Genomic DNA, 9,444 nt, shown 5'->3' with positions numbered 1-9,444 from the left:
GTATATGTGTATGTGGGAATATGTGAATATGTATATATATGTATGTGTGTATGCATGTATATGTATATAGGTGTGTGTGTATATGTGTATGTGTATATGTTATAGGGGGCACTGTTAACCCTAACATAAATCTTTGTTATTACTTTACTCTAGTAAGTTAATCAAAGGTTATCTCAGATAGATTCAATATTATTTTTGATCATTAAAACTTCAGATTAGTATGGCATCATCCTGCCTCATCATTCACTATTTCTGGAAACTTTAAAATGAATTAAATTACTAATAGGCTCTTATTTAATAGATATTGTATTTCTCGTGTCGATGGACTTCAAGTGATTTCATTAGTATAATTGTTGTTTCTTTTTGTTTCGTCTGCCACTGTGTTCAACCCACCCAGTGTCTCTGTGCTGTGGTTTCCTCCTTTGTTCAGTGTCCTATTATGTAGGAATGACAAAATGGGATAATATTAAACACTGTGTACAAAAAGAAGTTACATATTTATTAAGTAATAATACTTACAATTTGACTATAGTTCCTAGGCCCGCCGTCCGCTAACTTCGGGAAAAAGACGAACTGGAATCTACAGCTAATTTCACGCTAATAATAGAGTTAATCTCTGATCAGTTATACTAGCGTTTACGGCTAATCACACCATATTCTTCAAATGAGTTCCAGGAGTCAACACCGATTCCCTTCACTCAATGATGCTTCAACCTGAACTGACCAGGGATTTTAGAGCTAGGGGTGCCAGGTCATCTAGACAGAGGCCTGGTTGTTTTGTTGTATGGATGCTGAGGTGGCACTATGAGAAGGTATTTTGGCCCTTACCTCGAGTTAAAGTAACCACCAAGATCGTCCACAAGTACTTCACCTCTAACATAAACACAACTTCTACAGCTACAGCCTCACTACCACCAAACTCTATTTTCTGGTTTTATTCCATTAGAATTTTACATAATCATAATTAATCAAGGGTTATGTTTTACCAATTAAATGCATTAATGATAGCATAAATTGAGTGCCACTGCTTCTGGCCGATGACATATACTGTATATGTATATGTGTATGTATATATATATATATATATATATATATATATATATATATATACACGCACACACACACACACACACACATACATAGATAGATAAATAGATAGATAGATAGATAGATATGTCTATGCGCATATATGTGTATAAATATATGTATGCATGTATGTAAGTGCGAAAATGCAGCTATATGAAATGCAGGTATGCTCATAAGCATATGTGCGCATACACATGTGCGTAAGCACATGTTTGACTATATGCATATGTGTATGTGTAGTCATCTGTACGTGTACAAGGTATGCATAAATGTGTGTTCGCAGATGTAAAGGTGCGTATGCATACATGTATGCACATGGAGATACAAGCTATGAGCGCATATGACTATGTTTGTATACGTATGGCATGCGTGTAGTTATATAGAACGTAGGGAAATGTATGCATATCCATATACATAAAAACATGTGCAAAAGTGTATACTTGCATGTGTATGTGCGCGAAAACGAGCATGCGCGTGGTACTTATGGCATGTGTGGGTGAAAACCTATGTCTGCATCAGGTACACATATGCACAAATGAAATTAACAAACAAAATATAATCACATTTATATGCACTTCTGATACCCTGGTGTAGTGAGCAGGCTGTGCGTTGCTGCTTCTAAATCCACACTAAGCAGGGCCAAACCTGCTGGTGGGACTTATCAGTGGCATCCCGGCTAAACTACTCCCCCTCCCACCAAGATACACCTAAGCCAGTAGGTGGGAAGTAAATTAGCTGTAACCCCCCCCAACATGAATACAACAGAGCACCGGCCCTCATTCCCCGGAGGCGAAAGAGCCCCTGGTAACGGCAGCGATACTAAATGACGGACACGTGCTCTATTGGAGAGGAAAACCCCAGGGTAGCAAACAGGAATAAGGGGTAGGGTTCTTAATACACAAACGCTTAAAAAAGTACATTGTGGAATTCTATAGTGTAAGCGAAAGAGTGGCTTCATTAACAATAAAACTAAACAGTAGGTACAACTTAAAGATCATTCAGGTCTATGCACCAACCTGCAGCTACAGTGATGAAGAAATAGAGAGCTTCTATGAAGATGTTCATTTTTGCCAGCGAGAGTAAAAACCCATTTCACAATAATTATTGATTTTAAAGCCATAATAGGCAAAGAGACAGAAGGATTAAGCGTAGTAGGGAACCACGGAATAGGCACTAGAAACGAGAGGGGATGAATGCTAGTCGATTTTGCGGGGGCTCGATCGCTCAAGATAATGAATACATTCTTCGAAAAAAGACTAGAACGGAAGTGGTCATGGAAGTCGCCATCTGACGTCAAAAACGAAATTGACTTCATAATTTTAAATAAGCATGATATAATAAAAAAATGTGGAGGTCATTAATGAAGTAAATGTTTGCAGCGATCATAGAGTGGTGAGAGGCGAAATTAAAGTACACCTCAGAAGGGAAGGAACAAAGTCATACGTAAACCGCAGCCAAACTTAGCTAACTTGAAGATCAGAGCCTTATACAAAACAGATATTCACTTCTCGACGACGCAGATCTCAACATTGACCAAATCATCAAACAGTTCAATGACAAGTCTCAGTTTCATGAAATACGCATTAAAATTAATAGACATTTTGAAACATAAGGGATGTCTAAAATAGGTTTTTAAATATAATTACCAAAAGCATGCCATTAGAAAAAGAAAGAAAGAGATTAAAAAAACGAAATCTCCCAAAAGAGCGAATTTCACGCGCAACATTTCTCTTCTCTCCGACATGTTTGCATGATAACGGTGGTGACAGAATAATGAGTACAACAGTTTTTACTGAACGTTATTGTCGCGCCGTCTGGCAGCGTAGATTGTCGTCTTCGATACCGACACGGTGGATTAGGATTAAACTAAATACGGTATCAAGAGTTAAGGACGCTACAGAAGGACTTGCCATAAAAGTTAATCCAGTATTAAAGTTTCATCCAGATCTCTAGTGCGCATGCGCATTGACAGCGTCCAGGATCAACTTTCAATCCTGCACGTGCGCAGAAGGGACAAGTTAATCCCAAAGATTTTAGATATAACCTAAGATATGCGATGTTCAGATTGACATAAGCAAGATATAAATTGGACCACAAGAAATTATTTTGATTGGTAAAGGTGTCAAGTCATGACGCCCGTCTAAAAAAAAGTAGAGGCCAAAAATCTACTTAATATTATAGTGCAAGCCTTAAGCTACAATTTGACGTAAGCTGACAATAGATTTTACATCAATAGTGAAAAAAATTGTGTCAGGTTGATTTTGAGTTAGATTATAGTTATCAACCAAATCAGCATATATATTGATTGAACAATGATCATTACCTGGTAGATCTGTATAGTAGGAACAAACAGAAATATAGAAAAAGTAAAATAAGTTCAAATGTTAAGAGGACAACGATGGGTGGTCTATTTCGAGCTCCTAGCCAGAGTATAGACCAATTCGGTAACGCCTAGCAACCGCCCCTAGCAATGAGCACTTGGTGAAAACAAACCCTCGTTCTTCGAAAACTCACTACACTTTGCTTACAGAGTCGCTGAAATTTTGCCAGAATCTAGTTTCTTTGTGTGAAAATGCCAAGGAGCTGTGTTGCTGTTGGTTGTTCGAACCACAACATGATGGGAAAGAAAGGTTTAACCTTTCATATATTCCCAGATCGCGAAAGGAAACTTGAAAAATGGAAGTGATGGATACAGGCCATGAAACTTGTGCTTGGGCCCCTGGTGGAAACTGTTTACATCTGCCCAGAACACTTATTACATATTAGTATTTTACACCTTTTCAAAGGTAATAACAGATAGTAACTTTCAAACTCTATCTATCTACACTATCTACCAAGGCCAAACAAGGTCAATATTGCCGACATTAGATTTTGGCAGCAGTCGTACACTCCAAAAAGCACAACAGCAATTTTACATTTTTCTGTACTGAATTGATATATCATAATTTTAATTTACAGGCAAACCATCACCGGATCCAACTCACCCAGACTTTATCCCAAACACATTCCTTTAGATAAAAACAAAGGTCATGCTGTTAAAAAGATTTGAAATAGGAAGAAAATAAACCTAGCCAAGGAGATGCCAAGCATTCAGAAGAAACCAAAGTTTCCTCTTGCCTATGTGCCTGAAAAGTCATACAGTCCAGCAGATGAAACAACTGAAGAGGGCCTATCTCACATTACTGAGGAAAGAGAAAAATGCGTTGTGCGTTTGTAGGCCTATATGGGTCTTCATTGTCTCCTTTGTGTAAGCACCTTGTAAATCGGAAAAAAATGATGTTAGGAATGACACTGATTTCACAGAAAAAATGGCTAAAAATCATAGATTACCGTAGCAAATTACGTCATCATAAAATCATCAAATAGACTTAAATGTCGGGATATTCAAAATTTCGTAGAATCATCATCATCATCATCATCATCAGGAGCTAATGCCGACGGGGGCGCATAGCCGCGTCCAACTTTTGGGATCCCTCATGGCAAGCCGCCAGGCAGGGACTCGGCCCATCTCAAGCTCTTCCCGAAAGGTTTGATCGATCTGCCCAAGCCACGACCTCCTAGGTCGTCCCACAGGCCTCCTCCACCCAGGGTTGTCTCTTACAGAGACAACCTGATGAGCAGGACCAGTCTGTGGAAAGCGAGCCAGGTGGCCATATAGCCTGAGTTGGCGATCCCGGATTGTGCAGGTAACAAGTCCTGTGCCAGTCTCACGGTGTAGCCGTTGGTTAGACACATGGTCCCGCCAACAGTACCCCGTGATCTGGCGCAAGGACCTATTACAAAAGGCATCAAGACGAGACTCCAGTGCACTGGATAATGTCCAGGTTTCACTACCGTAGAGCAAAACTGGCATTATCAGGGTCCTGAAAACCCATAGCTTGGTCCTTCTGCACAGGTACCGGCACCTCCAAATACTTTTGTCGAGAGAGCTCATGACCCCTGCTGCCAGGCCAATCCGTCTGCTGACTTCTTGGTCTGACTGCCCAGAGTTATGAACTGCACTACCAAGGTATGTAAAGCTCTCTGTAACTTCAGTATCCTCGCCGCAAGGACGTACCGACTGAACAGGTTCTCCTAGCAAATCCCCAAAGTCCTGGATCTTGGTCTTGGTCCAGGAGACCTCTAGACCCAAGGGCTTCGCTTCATTACTAAATGCATCGAGAGCCACCACTAGGGTTTCCAAAGACTCAGATAGAATCGCAACATCATCGGCAAAGTCAAGGTCTGTAACCTTAGTATTACCCAGTGTTGCTCCGCAATGACTTTGAGCAGTAGCTCTGCCTAGTATCCAGTCCATGCAAGTGTTGAAAAGTGTTCGTGCAAGGACACAGCCTTGCCTCACTCCTGAACTGACAAGAAAGAAGCTCAACAGGCCTCCACCACACTTTACAGCACTTTCAGTACCAGTATAAAGGCTTGCTATTAGTTCAATAATCCTTGTTGGAATTCCTCTCAGTCTCAGGATCTCCCAAAGTGACTCCCGATGCACTGTATCGAACGCCTTCTTGAGGTCGATGCAGGCTGCAAGCAGCCCACGTTCAAACTTACGACGGCGCTCTACAATGACTCGAAGCGCAAGGATATGGTCTATTGTGGACTTACCAGGAGTGAATGCAGATTGCTCTGGCCTCTGATGCTTTAGTAGATGATCTCTGATACGCCTCAGAAGGATGCGGGCAAGAACCTTGCCTGGTACACTGAGCAGTGTGATGCCGCGGTGATTGCTGCAATCCCATCGGTCCCCCTTCCCCTTCCAGAGAGGGATGACCACACCCCTCAACAGGTCAGAGGGAACAGTACTGGACTGCCAAATGGCAGCCAGGACAGCATGCAATCCCCGCACAATAGGTTCACCACCAGCCTTTAACAGTTCAGCTGGGATGCCGCAAATACCCGTTGCTTTACCACTCTTCAGCTTGGAGATCACCTCCCTAACCTCAGCTAGGGAGGGTGGGTCCTCGTTGATGGGTGGGTCCGGTAGCGGGATCGTGGCACTACCCACATCCAAGATAACTGCTGGAGGGTCAACCTGATACAACTGCTCAAAGTATTCAGCCCAACGCTCCCGCACCGCAACAGGATCTAAGACAAAATGGCCACCTACTAAGCGAACTGCAGTCACCTGTGAAACAGGCTTGGACTTGGTATGCAGGACGGTCATTTACTAAGAAATGGCCTTCTATCTCCTCAGCAAGACTCCTAATAAACTGTTCCATGTCCCTTCCTAACAGAGACCGAGTTCTGCGCACCCGAGAACGGTGCAAATCCCGATCCCCTGCCAGACGAGCCGAGCCGCACGGCAAGCATCTGTGGGTTCGTGTCTCCTGAGAGATTAAATTCTGTCTTGCTCTCGGGCGTTCTCCAATCGATTGTTGGGCTGCATCAAGCGTTTCACACTTGAAGGTGTCCCACAGAAGTACAGGGTCCGTCAGATTGTCAAGCGCTGTGAACCGATCAGAGATTGTCTCAGCAAACCTCCGAGCACACTCCGTCTCCTTCAGCCTGTCCAGATGAAACACCCTACAGTGGTCATTGGGCCGCTGGCGAGTTTTGAAGTGAACCAGGAGGGTAGCCACAACCACAGAACTCGGCACTCCTGTACACCCTGTAGTTTTATAGGATCCTCCAACGAGTGCTAACAAGAATGTGATCGATCTCCTTGGCTGCATTACCCACATCGCTGTACCATGTCCAACGATGTGGGTCTGGCCGCTGGTTCCAGGAGCCAGAAATCCTCAATTTCTGGGATCTTGCAAAATCCCGGAAAAGGAGGGAATTATCGTTCCCGGTATCAACTCCTGAACCATGAGGACCGACTGACATCTCATAGCCAGCTCAATCGCAGCCAGATACCGCATTGAAGTCACCCAGACAGTACGAATATCTCAACAGGGACAACAGTCAGCCACAGATGCAAGTTTGGCGTCGAACATCTCTCTCATGTCAAGTTTACAAACATCGGTAGGAGCGTACACAGCAATAAGAGACGAAGCCAAAAGATAGCTTCAGTCTCATTACCATTATACACTCATCGACTGGAGTAACATCTACCACCGAGGGCTGAAGCCTACTGGAAACAGCTATGGCTACTCCCTGAAGATGGTGACCATCGCTGCGGCCCGACCAGTAATAGGTGTAGCCACCTACACAGGTCGTGCCGCTGCCAGGTCTTCTCACCTCCAAGAGAGCGGCCACCCCCACTCACAGCCTCCCCAGTTCCCTCGATAGCAGAGGCAACTGATCATCCTGTCGTAGAGAGCGGATGTTCCAAGACCCCACCCTGACTTCCCGCCTGAGGTTAACCCTCGGGCAGTCGCTCCAGGTGGACGCCACCTCTGCCACCCCCGCCGACGCTGCCCTACGTAAAAGGCGGCAGGCTGCGGGACCCTTCATCCACCTGTGGGGTTTCCTAGGGCTTTGCCCCACAAGCTGCATATTGGGCTAGCGGCTACCAGAGCGCAGGCGGGACGAGGAGCTCTCGTTCCCATCCCATGCTCCAGCAGCCACCTTCCCTACAGGGCCTGCAGCCCGCCTCTCTCGCTGGGTAGGAGGGACATTACCCCTCCCTTCAGCATTTCCATTTATCTGATACGTTGCCAGTAGGATATTCTCTGGGGGGAGGAGGCCTGGCAAGGCCCACCTCCCCCGAGCCTCCCATTGACCCCAGGGGGCTTAGAGGCAGGAGTTAGTACAGGGCCAGGGCGTCTCCACACGCCGGTGGGCCATGACCCTGTACTTCTGGGGCCTCCTGCTGCTCCGAGATCCCCTACAGTTCAGCCTTGGACTACAAGGTGCCAGTTTTCATAGGTGGCCACGAGGAGGCAATGCAGAAATCTCGATGATGGAGAGGCTATGAACTGGCAGGGGATATATGCGACGCTGCTCCCTATTTCGCACAAGGCTAGCCAGCGGTGGCAACTGTAAGCGAGAAGGCATGGAAGCACTTAACACTATCTAGGCTACCACACCAACGCTTCACACCACCCTGCACATGAAGCACCCACCCACGTAGAATCGTCGATCCCAATTTCAGCAGGCAGACGGTATGAGCATTCTTGTAGCTGCACAGCTTCTAGTTTTGATTCATATTACTTTTTCGTTTCGGTTTTAAAGAATCTAAGCATTCATTCGCCATTTTTGCTCGCGCTGGCAGCGAGGCATCTGCGAACGATGGGTTTGTTTTCAACAAGCGGAATGGCGACTCCGACTCGTGACGTCACACTGAATCGGTCTATACAAGGTGTAGCAGATGCATTCCAGGCAGCTCCTAAGAAAGGGGGTTAGGGGACAGTCCCCTAATCAAACAAAAAATTTTAATGAGGAAATTAATCTCAAAATCATGCGGTCGCGATGCGAAAAATTTAAATAAAGCTGTGTATTTCGGCCATTTATTTGTAAAGGTGTTGTTAATATTCTAATAAAGATATTGTAATAATTTTCTTTCATTTATCATACTCAATTTCTATGTATTGATGTATGTTTGGCAATATAATCATATACATTATATGTCACAAATGTTATGTGACTGTAGGCCTGTAAGTTCATTGTGCCACGTGGTTTAATGTGTCCTGTATATGGCATACGCCGTATGTATGCCGTGCATGTATGAACTACCAATTTACAGTTGTTAACCAGCCCTAAATTGCGGAATGGGTAGTTTCGGGCTGGGAGGGGCGAAAGAATTATATGAAGAAAATAAATGCTACTACAAAGTCATGATACGATATGAATTACATATATACATATATATATATATATATATATATATATATATATATATATATATATATATATTAGTAAATAAGCTATTTACAACCCCCGCTGAATAAGTCTGAACTGACCAAGAACAAGAGCCCGAGTGAGCACACCCCTACTGAACGACGTCGGACGTTTGGTTGGGCGTCGAGTCAACAGATGGCGCTGGTGGACGACCGGGGAGCTCACATTTTTTAGAATGCGTTAGATAGCATGTTTCCTGTCTTTCGTATATAGTCTTTGGTTAATCGCACCAAATCAGGCTGCGGGCAAGGAGCTCGTATGTCCAGGTTAGTGAAACTAAAAAATTATATGGTCAAGGTCACACAAATTGACGTTTTAAATAAAATATAAACCAGTGTTTCAAAGAAGAATTATGTGCTAAGTTTTTCTCAACTACTTAGCTATAAAATTAGCAAGTATACTATCAAATGGACCTCGTGAACAGCATCCTGAAGAAAACACGTTTCCCTCGTCCAACACGATTCAACGCAGCAAAGAGCTGTCCGAGGAAACTGCGCGATGGATATTAAGTGGTTAATGTTATTTTTGTACCTGAGTGCCATTGAAAAAATATAGGTTTCGTTACCCATTTTATTACTA

The sequence above is a fragment of the Penaeus vannamei genome, chromosome 8 (assembly GCF_042767895.1).
Source record: "Penaeus vannamei isolate JL-2024 chromosome 8, ASM4276789v1, whole genome shotgun sequence".
NCBI classification, from domain to species: Eukaryota; Metazoa; Arthropoda; class Malacostraca; order Decapoda; family Penaeidae; genus Penaeus; species Penaeus vannamei.
This window is presented reverse-complemented; position numbering follows the sequence as displayed.